Source organism: Dermacentor albipictus, chromosome 5, assembly GCF_038994185.2.
Source record: "Dermacentor albipictus isolate Rhodes 1998 colony chromosome 5, USDA_Dalb.pri_finalv2, whole genome shotgun sequence".
In the NCBI taxonomy this organism is placed as follows: domain Eukaryota; kingdom Metazoa; phylum Arthropoda; class Arachnida; order Ixodida; family Ixodidae; genus Dermacentor; species Dermacentor albipictus.
The window spans coordinates 135,186,811-135,212,432 of record NC_091825.1 but is presented as its reverse complement, the minus strand read 5'-3'; the positions used below and the strand labels follow the sequence as shown (position 1 = coordinate 135,212,432).

General features: G+C 48.4%; 1 protein-coding gene across 1 annotated transcript in view; it reads left to right on the top strand.

Moving 5' to 3' along the window:
* The first annotated feature begins 10,908 nt into the window (after positions 1-10,908).
* Positions 10,909-25,622, top strand: part of PlexA (plexin A) — a 385,856-nt gene continuing 371,142 nt past the window's right edge. The window contains exon 1 of the mRNA XM_070538955.1: positions 10,909-11,197. The gene's annotated coding sequence lies outside the window, so the exon portion shown is untranslated. The remainder of the gene's footprint in view (positions 11,198-25,622) is intronic.

Below are 25,622 nucleotides of genomic sequence, written 5' to 3'. Positions count from 1 at the left end.
TCCATTAAAACAATGAAGGAGGCTGTGGGTAAAGATGCCACCAAGAGCAGCTTGACAGAGGGCCAGAATCCCCCCTTATATAATGCAATTGGCGACAGCAGCATGCACTATATAGGCGCTGTAATAAATGCAAAAGCGCATATCGGTTTTAAAGGAAAACGGATTTTAACAAAATGTGTAGATTAAAAAAAAAAAGAAAGCTCACAAGCATCGCAGGCTTAAAGAGTAACATTAGGATTCGTTACTTTGCTCTAACTGACATGATTTAGTTACATCAGGAGAAGAAAAATATGGAAGGTTTCTTTGTACAGTTGTTAAAATATCAGATCCAATTTCGTGTTGATTTATCAAAACAGTTGGCAGTGTATTTAATAATTTTTTCTCCAGAGTAATTTATTTTGCCAGTAGCCACCTTCCAAATTTCTTTGTCTGGTGGCACGATTGGCGTCGCACTGCAGTGTAATTTGTAAGAATAAATGCAATGCATCCCGCGTTGCTGCTTAAAATCTCGGCACAAGTTGCCAATAACCCGAAAATAAATTTTTAAAAGAGACATCTACAGGCGTATGCTCTCATACCTTTACTGCCGTTTTCCTATCTGCTAATGTTACGCTTGCCGTTTCCCGTTCACGTTGCCTCTATAGCGCTTTCTATAAACTTTATCGCCTATACCACCAAGTTTATCACACTTAGGCTAACACCGGGGGAATAAAGCAATTACACATTGTTCAAGGAAACGGACTGCCACTAAAGAATAATAATAATACATTCTGGGCTATTACATTACATTACATTACAAACCACGATTCTGATTACGAGGCAGGATTACGAGTAGGGGACTTCGGGTTAATTTCGATCACCTGGGCCAACCTACGCCTAAATCTAAGCACATCCTCTTGTATTTCCCCTATGCAGCTAAAACGAAAAAAGAAAGCAGCCTGTATATGTAGGGACCTCCTTTGCATAGGCACAACGTTTCAGAATCTTCGTGACAGATCCCAGGCACAACGTTGTCAACGCTCACGTCTTTTTGTCCTTTTTCCGAGTGTCTCAAAGAGCCGTACATTGGCGTAAATGCTGAATACAATTAAACGTCGATATGCTGAAAAGGAAAAGAAAGCCACCCGAGTTCTTTCATGGCGAGCACCGACTGGGTGGCCACTTAGACGAAGCGCTCGCGGAAGTGTGTAACCTCGCAGAATTTCTTTGGGGCAGCCTTCTTTCCACACATTTTTTCGGTGGCCTGCTTTGCGTCAACGAAAAAGTGCTTCAGTTTGTGTGCGCACGTGTGTTCGCGTGCGTGCGGGCTTGCTTATACCTGGATGCACGTACATTGTGCAAGACTAAAAGAATAATAGTGTAAATTTAATCTCTTTACAATCTGTGTTTACGCTGCTGCTTCTCGTTCTTTTACGGATCATGGTGTTGTCTCGCTTCCTGATGACTCCGACAAGTGGAATTGCGGTAGGCTGTTTTTTTTTTCTTGTGTTCTTTTTCTTTTCTTTCGTTCTTTTTCTTTAAAGTTTCGTTTCTTCCACGCAGTGCGTCACCGTCTGCCTTCCGCGTTTCTCGAGTTGTGCCCACCCACGCGCCGCTGCCGTGTCGGCTCGCTTCGGCGAGGTGTCGACGGGGTCGCTCTCGTTGTATACACTTTGCTCTCGGGGTTAGTATCACGGACCATGCTTCCGGTGGCGTCCGCGCGTGCAAAGCTGTGGCGTGACAGCGCATTTACGACGACGGTGGCGCGTAATTTCTTTTTCTTTTTTTTTCTTTCGCTTTTCTCTCTTTCTCTTACCTCTGACATTTGGTGCAGCGATTCTGCATTATTCTGTGCGAGGCGCGCTCGAGCTGCGTGAATTATGTTCATTCGATCCTTTCGCCTAGGGCTTGTAATCCTGTAATGCCACAACGCGTTTCAACATCAAGAGAGAGAGAGAGAGAGAGAGAGAGAGAGAGAGAGAGAGAGAGAGAGAGAGAGAGAGAAAGAGAGAGAGGAAAGGCAGGGAGGTTAACCAGATTCAGGTCCGGTTCGCTACCCTGTACTGGGGTAAGAGGGTAGGGGGATGAAGAGAGAGAGAGAGAGAGAGCAGTTTCGCGCACAGTGGAGTGTGGAAGGAAAGTTGGAACAACTCGTTCAGCTCTATTTCGGGCCCTGGAGATATACGTTGTACAAAATAATAGACAGTGAAATGTGATTTTAACTACAACCAAGTTAGTAGTGGAAATCACAATCATAGATTGGTTTTCTGAAGTATATCCACTACTGAAAAGCTCTTTCAAGCGTATCAAAAAAGAAAAGAAAACATCGCTAGAGGTTGTGCGATAAGCTTCCCGTGTTCAAACCAGAATTTTGAGCTATCAAAACGGCGCAGCATAAGTTATACGTTGGGAATTCCAGGTTCAATTCCAGCGGCAGCAGGAGATACGCGTGGCTGGTATGTTATTTTTTTTTCTTACTATGCAGTGTTGGTCTTGTGTGTTTATTTTGGTTGTTTTATTCAGACGCAAATAAACAGAAGAGTCTTTGTCGCTGTGTGCTGCGGCCTGCTGCTCCTTTTCGCTTGGATAATAAATAAAGGAGGATAAAAAATTGCCTGCATTTAAAGGAACAGGTGATTGAAATATGTGTCCTCCCTGCTGTTGCTCCTCTTGGTGGGGTTATTGTCGCATAAGCACGAGAGTAATGTTGGCTTGCGTGGCAGAACAATATACGCATAGATATGCAACTGAACTTTTTCTCAGACCGTATAATGTTTGCCAAACACTGAACGTATCAATACGAGCATCTTCGAACTTGAGAATCCAGCAGCCGTATAATAACGTGCGTCGCGGTCATTACGGTTGTAGAGGACGGTCTTGCTTGCAGCAAAGTATGGCAACGTTCCCTCAGCGGTTCCTAGAAATCGTCTCTGCACCGACATCCCTAGGAAGGTTGATAAAACAGTAATAACAAAATTAATACCCAAACACAATCCTCACAAAAGAAAGACGATCGAAATTGAACGCGAGTCCTTTGTTTATGCTGCGCCGTGTGTCGTAACCCTATAACCGTACGCCTTGTTTGAGCTCGGGTTCTTATCAGACACTGGCGCACTGCGGGGTTTTATACGCGGGTGCGGGAGCCGATCGCTGCTCCCGGGCGCGTGTTCCTCGTTGTCGACTCATTTTCGATTCCTTGCAGCGCGTTGTTTATTGCGGTTTTCGCTGGATGCGCGAGCGTGCGCGCACGTCTATACGGGTATATAGTATACCATATACGCGATGCATCTCCGGTGCAAAGGGTGAGAGAGAACCTGCGTGTGGGGCGTGAGTTTTGCTGCCGCCCTTGGTCGGGCTGCTACGCGGTCTTTCTCCAAATTGTTTTCCCTCCCCCCCTTCATCCACCGCTCCGCAAATTGATTTCTTTTGCGCGCAAGCCTTGTTGTGCGGTCCGACCGGGAGGTGATCTGGAAGGGGGAAACCGAACGCCTAATTGAAAACCATTGCGACACGCGGTTCGTTCAACTTGCCGCTGTCGTGTCACATTTCGGGCCCCAGGCTCCAGCCACGACGCGGCACACGTGGCCGAGCCGGTGCAGAGGGGGAGAAGGAGAGAAAAGATAAACTTGTGCCGAAACAAGGCAAAGCAAGCCAGCAAACAAGAGGGGGGAAAAGCGTTGGCTAAGAACAACTTCGTATGATACTGCATGGCCAAATATGGCTGCTGCTTGCCCAGTTCTTGTTGACAGACAGACAGACAGACAGACAGACAGACAGACAGACAGACAGACAGACAGACAGACAGACAGACAGACAGACAGACAGACAGACAGACAGACAGACAGACAGACAGACAGACAGACAGACAGACAGACAGACAGACAGACAGACAGACAGACAGACAGACAGACAGACAGACAGACAGACAGACAGACAGACAGACAGACAGACAGACAGACAGACAGACAGACAGACAGACAGACAGACAGACAGACAGACAGACAGACAGACAGACAGACAGACAGACAGACAGACAGACAGACAGACAGACAGACAGACAGACAGACAGACAGACAGACAGACAGACAGACAGACAGACAGACAGACAGACAGACAGACAGACAGACAGACAGACAGACAGACAGACAGACAGACAGACAGACAGACAGACAGACAGACAGACAGACAGACAGACAGACAGACAGACAGACAGACAGACAGACAGACAGACAGACAGACAGACAGACAGACAGACAGACAGACAGACAGACAGACAGACAGACAGACAGACAGACAGACAGACAGACAGACAGACAGACAGACAGACAGACAGACAGACAGACAGACAGACAGACAGACAGACAGACAGACAGACAGACAGACAGACAGACAGACAGACAGACAGACAGACAGACAGACAGACAGACAGACAGACAGACAGACAGACAGACAGACAGACAGACAGACAGACAGACAGACAGACAGACAGACAGACAGACAGACAGACAGACAGACAGACAGACAGACAGACAGACAGACAGACAGACAGACAGACAGACAGACAGACAGACAGACAGACAGACAGACAGACAGACAGACAGACAGACAGACAGACAGACAGACAGACAGACAGACAGACAGACAGACAGACAGACAGACAGACAGACAGACAGACAGACAGACAGACAGACAGACAGACAGACAGACAGACAGACAGACAGACAGACAGACAGACAGACAGACAGACAGACAGACAGACAGGCAGACAGACAGACAGACAGACAGACAGACAGACAGACAGACAGACAGACAGACAGACAGACAGACAGACAGACAGACAGACAGACAATGAATCAGAGAAGAAATAAATTCCGGCAGAACCCATCTCGCGATGACTATCGAAGGTATGGATGGATGGATGGATGCGAAACTTTAATCAAGGTCCTGAGGTACGCGACTCAGCGCGCTGCGGGCCGCTCCCACGTTGGGACAGCCAGGCCTTGCCCGACCGCCGCATCGTGGGCCCTCTGGACAGCCCATAGTTGCACCCCGGCATAAGGGCTCTTGATAGCGGAGAGCCACTTGTCTTCATTGATTTCTTCTGTGCCTCGTAACGAGGGGCAACGCCAGAGCATATGATCTAGGCTAGCGATGTCATTGCAATGCCTGCAAGAACTAGTGGCATAGGTATCGGGATAAATTTTGTGGAATAAAGCCGGGCTGGGATATGAGCCTGTTTGCAGTAATCTGAGGGTCAATGCCTGCGCTCTATTTAACTTCTTGTGTGGAAGGGGAAACTCTCTCCTGCCGAGATAAAAGTGCTGCGCAATTTCGTTATATGTAGTCGGTTGATCTCTATTCTCCACCGCTGCGGGCCGGCGTTGGAGTTCTCCATGGTCGCGGAAAGTGAGACCTCGCGCCTTGGAGTGGGCCAGCTCGTTGAGGTTTCTGGGGCCTCCCGTGATGGATCCCATGTGAGCGGGGAACCACGTGAGAGTGTGGGTGGTGATGGTTTTGCCGTCGAGGATGCGACAGGCTTCCTTACACACGGCGCCAACGCTGAAGGCGCGGATGGCTGCCCTGGAGTCGCTGAAGATATTGGCATGTCCGTCATCCAGGAGGGCCAAGGCAATGGCCACTTGCTCCGCCGCACGCGACGACGTGCTTCGTACCGAAGCCGCGTTAACGGTCGAACCCCTGTGGTTGATTGACACTACGGTGAAATTGTCGCTGTTGCCATACTGGGCCGCGTCAACGAAGCAGCTGCCGCCAGGGAGTTCTGTTGCGCGGCGTAGGAGCGCCACCGCTCTGGCCTTCCTTCTTTCTACGTTGCGCTGGGGATGCATGTTGCGCGGGGCGGGCGATATGATGATGTTATCTTTCTGCTCTTTTGGTAGGCCTTGGTAGGCGTCTTCGACAGTGGCCGGGGGGACGCCCATCTCAGTTAGGAGTCGTCTGCCCGCCCTGGTGCCGGAGAGCCTGAGAATCTGTGCCCTTTCTTGTGCTTCTGCGATCTCTTCCAGGGTATTATGAATACCCAACTGCAGGAGTCGGTCGGTGCGTGTGTAGTTTGGTAGTCCGAGCGCGCTCTTGATCCCCCTCCTTATCATGGCATTTAGTTTGTCTCGCTCGGCCCTCTTCCAGACGTGCATGGCCGCTACGTACGTAAAATGGCACAACAAGAAAGCGTGGACTAGCCTTAACAGATTCTCTTCGCTCAGGCCTCTCCTTCTGTTAGCTACCCGCCTGATTAGACCGATGACGCTATCCGTCTTCTTTGCTAATTTGTGAATGGTGACGCTATTTGTGCCTGTCCCTTCGAGTGTCATTCCCAAGATTCGAATGGACGCGACTTTGGGAATGGGATCTCCGCAACTGGTGTAGAGATTAATGTCAATTTCAGGGGGGGGGGGGGTTTCCAGTTCTGTGGCTTGCGGCCCTTTCTACTTGGGCTGTAGAGAAGGAGCTCCGATTTCTTTGGGGAGCACCGGAGTCCCGTGTTGGTTAAAAAGCGCTCTGTAGTGTCGACAGCTTCCTGGAGAGCGGCTTCGACTTGTCCGTCACTGCCACCCGCGCACCAGACAGTGATGTCATCCGCGTAGATCGTGTGACCGATGCCCTGGACCTTGCCTAGATACCTTGAGAGGTCAACCATTGCGATGTTGAAGAGGAGTGGTGAGATGACTGACCCCTGGGGGGTGCCTCTTCTACTCAGCTCCATTGTGTCCGATTCCAAATCTCCAGCCTTGAGGATGGCGCATCGTTTGCTCATCGCATGCACTGACGAGCCACACATTTCGGAGGCTACGCACAAGCTTCGCGGCGGCGGCGCTAGATGCCGCCGAGTGTATTTAAGGAAGCGCGAAAGAGGAGTCCCGCTGCGGTACACGCCTTATGTACGTAACTCGTTCCGACGGTGGCATTACGTTGAGTCGTTATATTGATTAAATGCTAATGCATTACCTTCGATAGTATGCCTTCGTCAGGTCTTTCTTGATCAAACTATCGAAGGTAATGCATTAGCATTTAATCAATATAACGACTCAACGTAATGCCACCGTCGGAACGAGTTACGTACATGAGGCGTGTACCGCAGCGGGACTCCTCTTTCGCGCTTCCTTAAATACACTCGGCGGCATCTAGCGCCGCCGCCGCGAAGCTTGTGCGTAGCCTCCGAAATGTGTGGCTCGTCAGTGCATGCGAACGCTGAGGAACGCGTCAGGCGACAAACGGGCCCCTTTCCCGCGTTTCTTTTCGGAGACGCTGCGCCATCTAGTTGCACGCCTGAGAAGTCCGTGCGTGGCCTCCGAGACGAGAAGCGTGGCGCGTGGTTGCCCGAGAATGCTGAGTACTGTTCTCTCGCTTGCCGCAAACTTAGTGGCACATAGTTAGTGACTGAAGCTGGCGAAAGGTTCATGCCAGTCCCTCGTCTACAGTGAACCATGCGGGCGTGAAAGATGTTCGTTGAGGAGTGTCGCGTATGTAGACAATGCCACATGCTGAGTGACCCAAGTTGGTCCGGTGGTTGGTTTCGGACCCTATTAGCTCAGAACAGCAGCACGATGTGCTAGGCATTCAACCGCGAACTAGGTAGTTACCAAGGACGTCGGGAAGACGGTTTAGAAACATACATACATACATACATACATACATACATACATACATACATACATACATACATACATACATACATACATACATACATACATACATACATACATACATACATACATACATACATACACACATAGCCTCTGGAAAGAATGACAAGGCATTAAAAAGTACGCATGCGCATGCGGGTGTTTGTAAAGAGAAAGCGTGCGTGCGTGTGTGTCTGTTAAACTGAATTATATTCGGGGGTACTTGCGTGCCAAAATCACGATCAGCTGATTGTGAGGCTCGCCGCAATGGCGGGCTCCGGATTAATTTTGACCACCTGGGGTTCTCTAACGTTCAACCCGACGCACGCTAAACAAGTGCTTATGCGTACGCCCCCATCGGACAGCGGCCGCCGCTGCCGTGATCGAATCCGCAACCTCTAGCTCAACATTGCAACGCCCTAGGCATTGGACTACCGCGGCGGGGACATATGTATAGCCATACTATAAGAAGCCGACAAACAATTACACCAAGGACGGCATAAGTTCCCTTATGCTTGCCTTGCGTCCATTGTTTGTTGGCTTCTTATGGTATGACTTATCAAAATCGGGCCGCTCGGTTCACTTCCTTCTCATTCATAAGCAAATAAATAAATAAATAAATAAATAAATAAATAAATAAATAAATAAATAATATGCGTGTGCATGTGCGCGCGCGCGCGCGCGCGCGTGTGTGTGTGTGTGTGTGTGTGTGTGTGTGTGTGTGTGCGCGTGCGTGTGTGCGTGTGTGTGCGTGCGTGCGTGCGTGCGTGCGTGTGTGAGCGCGCGCGCGCGCGCGCGTGTGTGTGTGTGTGTGTGTGTGTGTGTGTGTGTGTGTGTGTGTGTGTGTGTGTGTGTGTGTGTGTGTGTGTGAAGAACACAGCATTCTAAGATGAGAACATTCGGGAAACCACATGAAGGCCTGCTTATTCAACGCCGGTTTTCAATCTAGAAATTGGCCCCGCGGCAATGATGTTCGTTCCTCCGACAACTAAGCCGCGTCGTTCCCTGTCTCGCTAATGGTGTTCGCGCGATGGGACACTGTGGAGCACTCTTATCACAGCAGCGCGAGTTCAAACAGCGCCGTGCGCGCAAACAAGCGCACGTGGAGTGGTCTCACTTGGGCTGCAGTTTGCGTGTTCTTAGTTTCTTTCGGTTAAGTGGCTATCCTGTTTGCTCGCGGTTTCGGGCCACTGTCCTTCGTTCGGTCATTGGCAAGTGCGACCGGAAAAATAGGCGTTCCGTTTCAGACATGTGCTGCCTTTCTTTCTCTTTTGTATTTTTTTTTCTCTGTTGTCGCGACGAGGATGTTAAGAATCTGATTGCCGCCAGGGGCGCCGCATTTGTTTTGCACATGGAATTACTGTATGTGCTCCTTTTAGGAAAGGGAGCCTGTACGGTAACTCTTGTTTGCATGTAAGGGAGAGGGTGAGGGATGCGAGAAGGAGCTGTTTCGTGCCCGCCGCTAATCAGCCTGGCCGAGTATCTGCAGTGGCAGTAATCTCAAGAGTATCACCTCAAAGTGTGGGAAAGGACAGCACTGAAGGGAGAGGCAGACGCGCCAGAGTAATCGTGACAAGCATGGTTGGAGGCAAGCTAGCCGAGAAGGGCGAGTTCGAAAAAAAGCACGCGTACTTAGATTTAGGTGCATTTAAGAACCCCAGGTGGTCCAAGTTATTCCGTAGTCTGCCACTACAGCTTGCCTCATAATTAGATCGGTGTTTTGGGACATAAAACCCCATAATTCAATTTGTTTTATTTGTCATGCAATTTTTCATTTTTATGCACTACATCGCTTGCAAGCTATATGTACGCCGAAATACAAACTACATGTCGGGCAGGTGCACACTCTGAGACGTATACGCAGCGATGTCACAAGGACTAAGGCGGTGCACGAATTTGTCGATGGAATACTGCTGTTGACAGGTATATGCACACAGCTGCCTCGGTCTGCAGGCTGTTTTTATTTATGTGACTTGTATATGTATGTGTGTAATGTACCTGTATGTACATGTGTATTGTATCTTGTATCTAAGCAGTAACGCAAAAAACAATGTCTAATCCACAAGTGTTAAGAGTTTGTAGAGGAGCAGTTCAGTCGAAATCATGCCTTAGTGGCAGGAATCTAAAGATTAAAAAAAAGAAGTTCGCGTTGTATGGCATTGTTTGTACCAACCCCTCTGTTCTCCATCACAGAGGGGCCCCGCATGCTTCGGTCGCACAACGAACAGCATTCTCAGGGGACCAGGGTCGCGACTGGCCAGCACCGTTCCATTCTGGTCCGTTGCCTGCATGGCGAAAGCAGACCATACGAGTATACATGGCCGCCGTAACTCCCACCGGCACGGCGAACGCAGTGCTTGATGACGGGGTGACTGGGGAAGTTAAGGCTCTAGAAAGCGAGATACAGGGACTTAATAGCACTCGTTTCGTCAAACTTAACGCCTCCGCCTACTCCTCCCATGTACCGAGGATACCAGATAGCCCATTAGGTACGACCGCCATTATTGTTATCAGTATAGCTGCCGTCACGCTCCGTCGTCATTATCGACCTAGTTACATCTCAATGCCAACTCTATTGTAACGTAACCACCGCTAATTCCCAAGCTTCGACAACAATATCAGAGTGGAGGTTATGAAGTCTGCAATATCTGATTCTTCGGTTGCGAACAAGCATTAATATAGTATGCAGCATCTTTATCTCTGCTTAAGGCATCTTTATCACTGTTTTTTTTACATTTTATCTGTGTTTTCTTTTCAACTTTCGCTTAGATGTGCAGGTACCAGATAATTAACAGTTGTCAAAGTTTATGCCAGGTAAGCAATGTTAACATGTGACTCCAGCAGCAAGGCTTTATTTAAATTCTTGCTTTCTGTATGTGCTGAACCAGTATTCAGTAAACTCTCACACCACCACAGTGCACACCACCACAGTGCAAACTGCTCAGTATTTTTGATGTCGTGCAACCAGATGTCATTGTCCAGATCGTGTTGCGAAGGCTAGGTGGGAAGTATTTTCGATTAGATGAATTCGCTTGCGCTGACGCTTTTGCCAATCTGTATAATAATTCATTAACTCTAGACTTATATATTGACGTTTAAATAAAGCTATAAAGAACATTCTCTGGCGTTTTGCATTCGCGGAGCGCCGAAAGAAGCGCGAGGTGGGCATTTTGGTCTTTCCTAGCAGACGACGCGGCGCGCTTTCCCAACATCTCATTCGTTTTGCACCAATCAGCGCACGGCTCTTCCGTCGGTGCGGTCTCGCTGCTCCGGCGACCGGGCGCACTCCCTTCCCTCGATGCTTGCAACGCCTCGCACGGCTTCATCAGCGGCGCGGGTTTGAAGTGTACTCGTTTTTCTGCGTGAAATCGACGGTGCAAGTTCGTTTCGCTCTTGGTGCTTCCTGTGCGCGAGACTGGTGGACTCTTATTGTTGTGCGTGTGGTGCGTGATCTACCGGATAGCCCGCAAAGCCCGCAAAGCCTGAAGCGATCGCCGCTGTCCGTCTTTTCAACAAGTTGGCTAGGCCTAATTTGCTCGGTATCCCAGGCTGCGACGAGAAAGTATCGTTGTGCGAAGGTGGGTTATTTGCATTTTTGCTAACGAGAGAGTTTGATTTATTCTTTGTGATGCCGCTGCACTGACGAGAGCAGCGATGAGCGAAGGAGAAACTCGCACGAGAACGGTGCTCATATGTCGCTTTCGCCCTTTTGATATTCGCCGGAGAGGCTAGTTGTAGCGTGCTCGCCTGTCATTTAGCCTTTCGCTTGCCCGTTCGCACTGAGTCTCATCGAGTGCGGTGATAGTGATGTTTAGGTTCACCAAACTCTCAGGAACCTAATCGTGCCACCTCGGAGATCTGAATGCAAGATGCGCACGATGATGGGAATTCTGGTTTCAACGCCGGCTCGCGCCTTTAATTCAAACGGAGCATCCGCCTTGTCTCCGTTCCGTGTCATTTTCCGTGCAATCGACGCGTATCGCAGCGCGATGTGCGACTCCGTCGTAGTGAGATATCCGTGCGTCGCGGTTGTACGGTGGTGGCTCGTTTCTGCCGCAAGATCGTTTCGCGTGCAATTATCACACCGTGACTACGTTGCTTTCACTCCACTTTCGCTTACTTTGATTTTGCTTAGCGTGTTTGATATTACGAGGGACTATTCTTCGTCTGCTCCCCTTCGGCGCTAGTTTTAGGTAAGCTAAGATACATAAACGTGTTCGCGTGCCGGTCTGTGCGTATCTTCTTTTTTTTTTTTTTCCACAGCGGTACTTTTTGCGGTGAACACCGGGCAAACATCACTCAAGCGTCAACAACTATCAGCTCGCGCGTATTCGGAACAATGCATGCCGCTTGATGAGCGATGCCCATAATGTTTAGATCACTACGCTCGAGGGAGTGACAGCCGCCTCTGCACTAAACGCGGGTGATTTGCGCCCGCGGGTGCGGCAGACGGGCAGTGCGCTTGCCGAAAGCGTAGCAGTTCATTTCGCGCAGTTCTGTTATGAACAGAGAGTGGACGACAGTTACTCGGCGGTGAAGTTGTACCACTTCACACACGGGTGATGTGTTGCCGTGGTCGCAGGCCCGGCGCGATCGGTCCGTTCCTGTCTCGTAGAGCCCAACGCCCTGGGAGGCGTGGTTCATTGATCCGCTGTTCCCGATCGCTCCCCGAGGAGGCGCCACCGCCTTGGCCGGCACGTTCGTTTCGGTGGTTTCCAGGCGGTGTCTGCAGGCGCCCGCTACGCGTGTCCCTTGAGCTACTGAGGTTGTCTTCGCACCTTGTCTTTTGTGTCGAGCCTGTGCTACGTGCTGACGCGCACGCGAAGTACATTGTTAAAAGTGTCGAATTTCATTTAATTTCTAACCGCACTACTCGCATTTGTTTTTACGTACCCCCAGAGACGCGTGAAATTCACTCTAGTGGAAATCAGTGGAACACCGATCCTTATGTTTATTATCTTCCTTTTTTTTTTCGCCCAAATACAGAATACTCTTATTTGTGCCAATTCAAACATCTATGAATGTGTAGCTAATAACCTTGTTCACCACATTGAGGACAAATTTGGAATCACTCTCGCCTCATAATTGCATACTTGAGTCTTGGATGTTTCTTCACTGAGGCACCCTTATTACTCACATCCACGTCAAACGAGGGGCGCGTTATTGCGCACTTGAGGCATGTTCTAGAACCTACAGAACGCTTGGAAGAGATAATTACAATATATGTAACTTGAATAAACTAACGACTAAAAAAAAACGTAATTTTAGAGCGGCGTGCTTCTTATCGACACGGTTGTCAAGTTTGTGGCATTGTCGTGTTCATCTATTACAGACGCTCTACAGGTGGTCTTCTCTCTGAATTGATAGGAACCTCACTGCAGCATGTTTTTGCAGTACTAGATATACCATACCGGACGGGTACTCTATAAAATTCATAAAACGTCTCTAAAATGTTCCAATTTTCGTTGTATTTGCAAATTTGGCAATTTTGGCAATTTTGGCTATTTCTAACGAAATAAGTACTTGGCGTAGATGCGTGCATTTTTTCCTTAATTTGTGAGAAACCCTGTGAAGATTTGTTCCAGATATTTTTGCACTTCATTTCCTTAGTGTAGATGGCCCCAATAAGCCCCTAATTTCGGGGTCAGTCAGGCAGTTTCTGGGGAAAAAAAAAGGAATTTTTCTAAGAACAGACTGTGGGCGACATAAATTTAACTTCCCGTGGTGTGCCAGTAGTACTTAGTGGTGTGGATTTACCTCGAACATTTTGGCGCGGTATAATGCATTAATTTTAGAGTTATGGCATTTTAATTTGTAATATCTTCAAGTCGTTAAAACGCTGTTTGCCACCTTTAGTCAAATAAAAATTTTCTTTTTTCAAGAAATCCCATGCTCAGTTTCGCAAAACGGAGATTGATTCCTTTCTATGGAGACATTTTTCCACCTCATATAAAGATTGCGCTGTAACCTAAAAATAGTCGGGACATACCCCGAACTTGCCCCGAACGTTCAAAACTTTCGAATACGGGTGGAATAGTCAGTATTCGAAAATACGAATGTTCTTTTGTATTATTTTTCTTTTTTTCAGTTGGGGTAATACTTATTATTGTCATCTTTATTCAGCACATTCAAGATCAGACTATTCGCATTATAACCTGAAGCCATTTTTTCTCTAACGCCTCCTTATAACTACATTCGAACCGCATTCAAGTTACAGATTTGTTCAACTATCATTTAACGATATTATTTCTCAAATTACTAATTAAACAAATTTCTTGCAACTTCGTTAGTTCTGGTCTACTTCTTAATCCTAGTAAAACAAGGTTTGCAGCACAAGGAAATTTCCTGTTACCTATGTGTCGTGCTAATTGAGGAAAGATGGCTTCCTATTTTTGTGCACTTAAACTTTGGAACAGTCCACTAATGCCAGTAAGTTGTCATCTACCTTGTACTCATTTAAATGCCAACCTAATTATTTGCTGTCTGATTAACACCGTATAATGTTATTTTGCCAATTTGTAGCTGTGCAATTAGCCACAATTGTGTATGATTCCTTCTTTCTTGCTTTTCTATGTGTTTCCTCACTCAGTTTCTTCCTTATTTTTTGCTTATTCCTTTTTTCCTTGCTCTCTATTCCACCAAAATCTTTTTACATAACAATTAATCAAGGCTCCCGGTGCTGTCTCTTACTACGGCAGCTTTGTCTGTATATCACTTCTTGTAACTAATTCTATGAACGAATAATAAACTGAAGCTGAATACTTTTCCGATATTTAATATCGCCACCTGTGCGTGATTAATAAAAATTGAAGCAAAAGTGCGATAAACTTGTTGTACGGGCTGTTTTCTATCCACCCTGTAACGGCCGTAAGGCCAGCAGTGTATGCAAACAAATAAAAAAAAAGAAAGACATCCCGGTGGCCATAGCGCGCATAATAGGTGGAAATAAGTAGGGGAGCTCTCTATGCCGAGTGTAGAACCGAAACTTTTTTTTTTTTAGGTTTTCGTTTCGGTTCACCGAAAACGGCTCAGTACCGTTTCAACTCCGAAAAAAAAAAAAAACAGTTCGAACCGTTTAAAGGTTTATTCGCATAACCGAATTATAATTGCAGGAAAGCAGCATAAATGTACTTAGTACAAGAACTCAACGCTGCTGCCAAGCTGAACTGACTGATTACGCCTGTTGTTTGTTCTTCGGGCCGCGCGTAATTACAAGATAATTATGCTGATACAACACCAACCCTGGAGTCTATGGGAATCGAAGCTTTATTGATGGAGAGATAGAGAGGAGAATATATTGAGGAAACGCAGAGGGAGTCATCCTGCCTGCTAGTCTGCTCGGGGGGAAATGGAACTGAGGAGAAAAATAGGGCGGTGAGGAGTAATGATGACGCGATTATATGGATGCGATTATATGCACGTTCGTGTTCGAAGCGCCTCTTCACAGCCTTCAATCTAGGCCTGCGTTAACTAAATACCCTGAGAGAGCCTTGGTGGCGGGTCAACGGCCTAGTAATATTTTTTGCACTGAACGGCGTCTTGTTGGCTGGCGCTAACGAGCAGAGTGGATCTTGCCGCTCACAGTCATACTTGGGACAATCAACAAATGCTCTGCAGTCTCAGGCACTTTGCGCAATATCGCAGTCTGGCTAGCCCGCGCGTTGGATGCGATGCAAATGCAGTCGCGTTAACACAACACGTGTGTTCCCTGCCGCAACATGCTGCAAACGCGGCTACGGTTCTGCTACGTTTACAATCGTGGGAAGGTGGTGTGTGTTCACAAATGTGGTGGCAAAGCTCCGGAAAAAGTGGCCAAGCTGAACCGAAAGTCATTATTTTTTTTTCCTTTCGGTCTCGCTCCGGAGGGAAAGAGAGAGAAAGAGAGAGAAATCCTAACGTTCCGGTTCAGTTCCGTTTCGTGCAACAGTAAAGTTTCTTCTTCTTCTTCTTCTTCTTCTTTTTTTTTTCCGGTTCAGTTCCTGTTCGATGCCCTGCCTGCAAGTCGTTCACGGAGCAAGATTCTGAGGCTGAATAAACCGTTACCGTTCACTCTCATCAAATAAGTACTCCTGAGTGTGCGCGTAAACCGCCCATTTGCTCCTAATGATGCTGCATTGGTGCTTTTGGAAACGACGCTTTCTAACGTGCAATATAGTTACAGAAACTTGCTACCGGTATAAAGAGCGCGCGTTTTTTTTTTTTATGAGACAATAGAAGTTAAAATTTGTCTTGGACGGATAGCACAGATCTCATCCTTGAACTGGATTGCTTGAAGAGGCACACATTACTTGCACGATAAATTGAAATTCATATTTGAATAATAAACAAAACATTTACTAATAAGGACGCTGTGGCACACATTGCAGTTTTCGAATTGCAGCCTGTGAGTCTTCAAGCGATATCCAGCTGTAATGAATTCTCAGAGGGGCTCGAGTTTCAAGATATGCGCTGTCAAAACTTTCGTTGAAGAATGCACTTACTATTTAACACAACGCCGTTGCGTGCGTTGAAGCTGAAAATAAACTGGACCGCCAGTGTAGCTCGTGGCACACTTCCGGGAATCAATGTCTCGCAACTAGGTGCTGTCGACGTGCGAATTGGTTCCGTGTGCATGCATGCATGCGCCTTGGCAACTCGCCGGCTACACTTCGCGGTTTGCAGTATGTGCCGTCAAGTACTTAGGGAACTTTAGTTCATACGTAAATTACGTATTTATTTTCTCGTGCAAGTTATGCTACCTCCGACAGGCGATATTTAAAAAAAATAATTATGTAAAAAAAAGCACCCGGTATTATGCGGAGATTGTTTTATATTAATGGTGAGAAGGCCGGTTCAGTTTTCTAGAACTATTCGAGGTGTATTCGATTCGATTCGATCCGATCCGATTCGATTCTTGTACATTGGATTCGTACTCGAAATGAACTCGAAAATGACTGTTTAAAGGGAAATACTGAAGCTGTTTAGGCTGATAAAATATGCTCTCAAAACTCTACTTGCGTGAGCTTTGGCGTATCAGGCTTGTTCTTAAAAGAGAAAACAAATTTTATTTAACATTATTATTATTATTATTATTTTAATTTCTCACGGAAGCTCCAACACCAGTACGTCCGTGTGACCTCACGGACTTTTGTATTTGCGCCGTTGTGGCTCAGTACAGGCTTCTGAAACTCGCTAAATCCAATCAATACAATGGACTACAATAAAATGTAGTCCATCTTTACCGACTCAAAAAAAGACAAATATATGTTTAGGCTCGAAAAGACGATCGTCAAAGTCTATCATCTCACGACAATATAGCGCGGGAACTTAAAAGGCGGTTTCGCCACACGCGATTTTCGCTTCTCGCGTTTTTTTCTGGCATACCTCTCAGGTTAGGAATGACTGCTTCTTCTTATTTTTTTTTCTGTAGACATTGTGGAAAAGTAACTGCTAGCGCAGCTAAACTCATTTTTCTCTTTAGGGTCTGTTCAACAGGGAGTGCTCGGGCTCATGTCATGACTTTACCAAGTACGTCGAGGACGTGAAACGCTCCTCTCGTCACAGATATATAGACACCGTAACGTTGGCTGCTTCACTGAGCGATTCCTATATAGTTTTCCGCTTCTTCGCGCCGAACACATCACGCCGGTGAAGTGGGAACCACCGCCCTCGGGCAACTCGGTGTTCCAGTCTCCGTGTTTCGTCGGGCCACGAACACTGGGCCGGCCCGGCCAGGCCGAGCTCGTTCTCGAGGAAACGAGCGATCGACTGGGACACTGCTGCTCCGGCCGCTCCCAATTCGCGCGTCTTGGAGAGAGAGAGAGATGCTTCGTGAATAATTTCGGGTCGTAAAGCTCGCGCTTCAGCCGGCGCGGAAGAGGCCACGTCGTCTCGGAACAAGTGCGGGCGCAGTTCGACATTACGGAGCCAGCGCGGCCGGCCCCGCGCCCCGCATCTGCCGTTGTACCATAGCGTTGCGCGGCGTCGCCCATTGCGTCGAACGCCGCGCGCACCTTGACCGCGCTGTACCGCGCCAGCAGGGAGAGTCCGCGCGCTAATGGTTATGGCTTTGGACCCCTAATTCCTTACCGTTAACGAGCGGCAGGCGTAATAAGGCCGCCCCCGCGGAGGCCTCGCCAATGCTTCTTCGCTTCGGCTCTCGCGTGTTCTCGTCTGGCGGGAGAACGCGCGGTCGTCGCCGTCGTCGACTGGCGGCAGGTTTAAGCGGAGGCGTTAAGAATGGCGCGCACCGAGGTTAGGGGGTGGGTGGGGGCTTACGTTATACGTAACCGTGCGCGGCTGCCCTAGCATTTTTTTTCTTTCTTTCTTTTTTTTTCCTGTACCTAGCGACTGGGTGTATTGCGTTATCTCGGAGCCCATATAGTTTAAGGCTATCGCGTTCCACACAGGTGGCGACCTGCGGCTGCAGGCTTTTCCGCTTATTGGATCGGCCTGCCGGCCCATTTGCCGCTGGCTGCTGTGTGAAGGACGTAATGGTCACGCCCCCTCCTCCCCTCTTTAATCGACCTCCGTCCCTACTTATCACCCGAGGCCAATTACGTTAATTTAAATGAGAGTGTCGGAAGATGCGTGCTGGAGAGTATGGTTGAAATTCCACGAATGTTCAGGGAGGAGAATGAATGTTTCATTGAAGGTCGCCTAGATGCCGACACAAATTATTTATGAAGGGAGAGAAGGGGACAGGGGCGAGGAGGGGGTACACTTATTGTAGTAACGTGGACGCGTTGATGGCACAGCGTTTGAGAGTGCCTAGACAATTGGATGCAGTGCACTGCGCACGTGAGTGAGCGAAATCGACACTGAGTCAACGTGGCGTTGTTGAGGTAGATTTCAGGTAGGCATGAGATGTAATTCAAGCTGATCGGGACAGCCGTACTATGAGCAGGGCTTGCTGCTTTAGGTGGCTAATCAAGGAGAAACTGGAAAAAAAAAAAAGGGAGCAATAAACATGGAGCGCACACACACACCTCATCATCCTCATCAGCCTAGTTTTATATCATGCATGCAAGACGAAGGCCTCTCCCTGGGATCGCCAGTTACCGCTGTCTTGCGCTGGCTTATTCCAACTTGCGCCTGCGAATTTCCTAATTTCATCACCCCTCCTAGTTTTTTGCCGTCCTCGACCGCGCTTCAATCCCTTCCCTGAGCACCCATTCTGTAACTCTGCTGGTCCACTGCTTATTTGCCCTACGGATTACAAGGCCTGCCCAGATATCGGCTATCCACGTTCGCTCTCTGATCCACACCGCTGTCTTTCTGTATCTTAGCCTTACGCCTAACATTTTATTGCGATACCAGTTACATGAGCACTCCAGGCGCATTTCTGCCGTCGCCGTCGGCGTCACCATGATGTTCTGTATAAAGTCCAAGTGCGATAACTCCGCCGCCATGCTTGTTTGTCAGCAAGCGAATGTTTAGCGAAATAGTAAGCGAAACCTTAGTAAGGCTGTTTGCTGATTTGCTATCACAATCGATGCTTTATACTTACTGGCGAAAGTACGACTTTTTTTTTTCTCGTTTCATCGCTCCTTGCGTAGTCCTTAACGTGTTCTCGAGCCATATTGTTGACCTCCAAGTTTCTGTCCGATATGTAGGCACCGGTAGAATGCAGTGATAGTGCACGATGACTTTTTCGCATATACGCAGTATGGACGAGTGTTCATCACGGCGTGAGCGATAACATCCACCACGGAAAGTTGTGTGCCGCTTCGAACAAGTCCCCATCGGGTTTATAATAGGCCCTATCAGCCAGAGCAGCCATTAGTTCGACGCGCCGAACACCTGTTCCAACCTATTGGAAACTTGTTAGGTGCAGTTCCTGGTTCCAGTCGCCCATAGAGCGGCGCGCGGAATCGTGTGAACGCCCGTATTCTTGCTCGAAATAGGTTCTGCCTGCACTGCAGGCGATGGGAGGAGAGGAGCGCGGCCTAACTGGCGCCATCGTGAATACGGCTTAGCCGTTTCTTTATCGAGCTCTCTCTGACTGAAGGCGAGCGCGTAGCCAGCAGCAACCGAGACAGATTGCGTGGCCGTCGCGACCGAGGCGCTTTCTCCCGCGGCGCGCGCTGCATGCTGGCCAGACTGTAGAGAGTGCACGGGCGAAATCGCCCCGGTCCGCAGCGTGTGTGCGCAGTTAATCGAGAGCGGCCTTGTCCTGCCCCGAGCCATGGCGACGGCTCCGCCACCTTTCTGGCTCCCGGCTGCTTCTTCTTCTTCGCGTTTCCCACGGTCGTCGTCTCTCGTCTTGGCGCCGCCGCCCAAGCGTAAAGCCCGGGTCCTTCGAGTCGTCCATCTGGGGCGCCTCCTACGAGACGGCGGCGAGCGGAGAGATATATATGCGCCGAGCCCACGCCGTGCGGTGGGCGCGAAAAGAGCACACGCAATCGGTCGGCCGGCCGCGAACTGGTTAAGCAGCTCGGTGGACAGCGACGCGTTGGCTGGCTTGCCTCTCTCTCTCTCTCTCTCTCTCTCTCTCTCTCTCTCTCTCTTCGACTGACTTTTCTCTTTACATCCCCGCTCGCTTCCTGCGCGTGGTGCTAAGGGACGGCCTTGCAAGGTCGCACCGAGCCGGCGCCTCATTAGCCGCTGCTGTATTTTCATTGTCTCGCCAGTCGTGCCACAGACGAGGCCGCGCTTGCGGCGTCCGGATCGAACGACGGTGCTGCAAGGCAAGCGAGGGGTGTATGGCATACATATATTCCGTGCGAGCGCAGGCGCAGGTATGGGAAGCATCCATCTCTGCCCCGGCTTGAACGGGGCTAATCGACTGCGGTGCGCTTTATTTTCCTCCATATTCTATGTCTCTCTCTCGTCTACCCGCTCTCGGTTTCCTTGTGCATGAAGCCTCCTCGTGGCTTCTTCACCGACGCCCGCGAAGGAAGGAATGAGGACTGTTCTCGAGACGTCTCTGCATATAGAACGAGAGCACGGCAAGAAGTCGGCGAATATAGTGCCGTTATGACTCTTGATGCTTGTATTTGACTCTTGCCGTTATTTCGTAAGCGGCATATCGCTGTCACCATTTCAGTGTCAGCCGGTCCAGGGATGGCGACCTTGCCCCGCGAATTGCAGCAAATTAGGAGCAGCCAGCGTCCTTTTCCAATATGAAGATAAAAAATTGTGCCGTTGATTTGGCTTGTGCCGGTGTTCAGTACCTGCTTACAAATCGTACCTGTACAAGACGCCCCAGGTAATGAAATACTTTCGACATTCGTGCTTTAAGGCGTGATCGTGTAAAGAATACCTGTGAAAATCGCCTTTGTTGAAAAGTGACGGCAGTTTCGATTCGCTGTACTCGCTGCGCAACTTCAGCGCACTTGTCACGTGTGCCAAAACGCTCTGAAACCTTCTCGCGTGGATCTTGTGGGCGCACCTATAGTCGCCCCAATCCGTTTGTCTGTAGAAGCTTCTTTCGATTCACTCTTGTCGACTACCAGCGATAATGGCTCTCCGTTCACAGGCAGCAGCACAAAAGAAATACTGACTTCGTGCTGAAGGGAGCAGGGTAGGGATGACCGTGCTATACACGCGCGACCAGCGCTTCCAGTAAGAGCCGTTGCATGCTTGCTGCCACTAGCTTCCGGGAGTCGGTCGGAGTTGTCCAAGGAAAAACGTGGCGGCTGGTTTTACAGCCGCCGAAGCGCGTCCGGGCACTGTCCTGCTCGGCAGCTACGGCCGAGCTGTCTGACCCCAAACGTGCGACGGCCTGTTGGGACACGTACTGCGTTGCCTCTTGCCGCGCCGGACGTCGTCTCTCCCCGGCCTGGCTCGTATCTCTTCTCGCTCCCCGGGGAAGCTTTCTTTCTCCTCGTGATCGTTGTGACACAACAGGCGGGTCCCTCCGGGCCCTGCACTGGCAAGTCCGACGAGCGCCGCCGTACGGCTCCCCGTCTGTCCAGGCAGGCAGGCAGGCCGGCCGCGGGAAGGAAGGAGCAGGAGACGCCGGACTTGAGTTTACTGACCAGAGCGGAGGACACCGGTTTAGAGTGTCACTGTCACCGCGATGTTTGCACTGAGGGAGGCGACGACGGGCTTGTTTTCTTTCGTTCGGTCCTATCCGCTTTTTTTTTTCTTTATCGCTCTTGACTCAAATGATAACAGAAGAAAGGGAAAAGGGCCACTTGGAGGAAAGCATTAAATGCCAGCCCTAGGCACCGGTGTTATCCACTGCGCACTCGCCAAATGAATACTTCGGAGCTGGGACTGCGAGCACCAGCAGACGCACGCTCTCCCGCTTTGTGGCTTCATTGAAGTTGGTGAGCGAATTGTTTCACCATCTACGGAAGCGTATATATACCGCTTCAGGCTTGCGCGCTGAAGAGATTGTCGTTTCGTTTTTTTTACGGGTATCAACGCTTTGTTACCGAAGTTTTATCGTTCGTTTACGCTCGTTTACGTTCGTTTTATCGGAACAGCGGTCTCGCATTCCGGCGAGTATATTCGATGACGTGATGATTCTGAGATCATGCTCAATGCCTTGACTCAAGGCACCGAGCGTGATCTCGGAATTCAGAATTCTCTTATTCAGAAAAATACTATCCCTATTGCAGAAACTCAGTGTCCAGTGCCATGCCGGATTATGGGCCCAGTGTCGCGCGCGCTGAATGCTGGAGCGCTAGGCAGGCGCGACATACTGGGAGGTGCCATAGTGCAAGCCACATTGCCGAGAACCACCGCATGTACAGCACAGACCAGTGCACCCCAGCGTCATAGCAGTGAAACCCGCATATCGTCCAGTGTGACTCAGTTCTGATCCAGCGTCCTCACCAGCGCCCCCAGTCTGATCCAGTGTCAAAAAACGCATCACACTGGAATGCACTGGAAGACGCTGGTTTTTGGAATAGGGATAGGTTCTTATCTTTGCCTTGCTTCGCAAATTTTTAATGCAAACAAAAACCGTTATGAGCCTTTACGGATAACTTTCTTCTTCTTTTTTTTTCGTTCCGGAGCAGAACCGGAACGGAACTTTTTTTTCAGTGGAACGAAACTAAAACCAGAACGAAAAACATTTTGTTCCTACACACTGGCTCGTACACCGCATATAGGCTATGTGGTTTGGTCCTGCTGTCAGTATATATGGTCAGTCTATGTCAGTATATATATGTCACTATATGTCAATATATATATGTCAGTATTCGGAGTCAGAAAAGCACAGTGCAAAATTAGTTTTGAAGAATAACTAAGGAACATGGATCAACATAAATGGGCACCTAGAGTGCAGAAGTATCTGTACCTGTAAAGCATGTACACAGAATAAAGGAAGAGTTTAAGAAAGTTTGCAACCAAGTACGAGGTAATTAAAATTGTAAATAGACTACCAGGAGTCATTAGAAAGGAAGTGAGAGAAACTGAGACAGTGAATTTGATGTAAAGAATGAAAACAAAGAAGACCGTGAAATTTAGAAGAATGGGAATAAAGAAATTAGAAAGGAACATTTGAAAGATAACAAAAAGGGCAGTTCCTTGCTATTGGAGGTTCGCGCTGGTTGCCTATAAAGACAAAATCATACCGGAGCAAATATTCGCAACAGGATGAAACATGTGTATGCTGCGGCAGAAATCCGGAGACCAGTCAGGGCATCCTAATGGGATGCGAAGGGATTCACCCAGTGGGACCCCTAGGTAACGTACACCTTCCAGAAGCGCCTGGATTCAAAGTCGGCGGGAGCATTAACCGGTCAGCAGTCGAACCCGCCGTGGTTGCTCAGTGGCTATGGTGTTAGGCTGCTGAGCACGAGGTGGCGGGATCGAATCCCGGCCACGGCGGCCGCATTTCGATGGGGGCGAAATGCGAAAACACCCGTGTACTTGGATTTAGGTGCACGTTAAAGAACCCCGGGTGGTCGAAATTTGCGGAGTCCTCCACTACGGCGTGCCTCATAATCAGAAAGTGGTTTTGGCACGTAAAACCCCATAATTTAATTTTTTAAATTTTCAACAGTCGAACTAAGCAAGGGACGTTTAGAATATTGGCAGATGAAAAGCAGGGAGGAGATTGATACGACCGGATCCGTTACAGCATAGGTAACGGTACAGTGTAGATACAGACGTTCAGAGGAAGAGAGAGGGCAAAGAAAAAAAAAAAGATTAAGGAGGCGTATGCAAAAATGCTAGAATAGTAATAAAAAAAAACATGTATAGCATACCTGATCAATTCAAGCAGGCTAGGTGACTATTTGTCACCGCCCTGTTTCAAAGGGGATGCCAATAATAATATAATAATAATAATAATAATAATATATTTATTTATGCACCACAAGAAAAAATACATAGTAAGCGGGCCTGTCGAAGCCTAAATGGCTTGTGTGACTAGGCCCGGCAGTGCCGGCAACAGCGATGAGGTCAGTGTATGTACATACATGCGTAACCTTATGCCGACAAAACATTGTGCAAACAAAATGGAAATTAAATACATGTTAATAAAATGTAGCGTGAACATATTTTCACGCTTATATAGATGGAAAACAGCAAATTTGATACGTGGTAGTCTAACATAGTAAACATGTTTTTTATGCTTACATAGAACAAAAAACAAAAAATTGAAGACAAGTTATGGCAACGTAATGAACATTTTTGTAAGCTCATAAAGATATACAGGTTAATACAACCAAATTACTTCAAATAAACACATACCAATACATAAAAGAAAACTCAAATGGAAGATGACATCTTCTTTAAAATAATAATAATAATAATAATAATAATAATAATAATAATAATAATAATAATAATAATACCTTGAGCGCAGGCTGCCTATAACTGGCCCGACTGTCACGACGTCGATGACGGCTCGCGCATCGTACCTGGTTCAACTGTCGAATACTGGGTTAAGAGACAAATAATAATAACAATAAACTCCCCACCACTTCTCTTGCGAAGGAATTTCGCGTGGACAATGTTGCCTGCGACTGAACTCCAAGAAAGTTTGCTGTCGCGACAGTGTAAGTTCTGCGGTATGTTTTGACGCTAGGTCATCGCAGCGAAGTCGTTTTATTTGTATAGTTGTTTCTGTCACCTGACCCTTTTATGTCACCTGACCGTTTCCGTTACCATAACTTGTTACTCTCGGATCAAGCAGGCTAGAAACTCCACCGGGGAGTATACGAGAAGCTGCTTGCAATGGAGTTGTGAGCGGTGATTTCCGCGTAAAATAATTACCTGAGCTCTGTTACTCTGCTTACACAAATTCAGCGGTCGAATAACGAGGCACCGAGCTCGCCGTGTTCAGTGAGCTCCGCGACCGGAACCGGAAGAAGGCTGGCGCTGTAGCCCAGCTCCAGCAGAGTTTTGCCAGGCTCGTGAAAAGTACGCGGGGAAACCCTGCCGGCCACGAGCAACGCCTGGAGGTCGCCATCAGAGATTCGCCCATTCGTAGGCTCAGTAGTTTCTTGCAGCAGAGAAAACCGGCGCTGCGGGCCTTCAGTTACCGAGAGGATAATGGGCAGTGCATGGATTTGTCTAATATTCGTGCTTGCGGCCTCAGACGCCCTTCTGGCGTTATTTGTCGCGTTTTATCAATCTAAATTTTCGAGAAAGCATTTTTTTTTTTGTAGACCCGCGAAAGCCATAAGTTACTGCGCGTATGCGAGCATTCATTGCGAATCGTTGCAGAGTCGAAGTATTTTATTGAAACCGATCGCTTTGCAAATTTACAGAGGCATTTGTAACCAAGTGGTGTATTCTGTAAGAGTCCACCTAGTCGACTGTCCATTTCAACCGCCGCTGATTGGCTGGGGCCACTCCTCTCCTCCTCGCTCGCATAACTCCATCCAATCGGCAGCGGCCGAAACGGACAGTCCACTAAGTGGACTCTTACAGAATAGCCCCCCCCCCCCGCCTCCCCCCCAAGAAGGACGAAGTTTGGACAAATAGAATGTCATGCTTTTTTTATCACTCCAATGCTCGCCGAAACGCCGTACGCCCGTAGCTCGGCTATACACTGTAGCGCCAGAGTAGCACCCTGTTGTAATTTTTGCAGGAACCTCCATGGAGGCCGCGGCCACC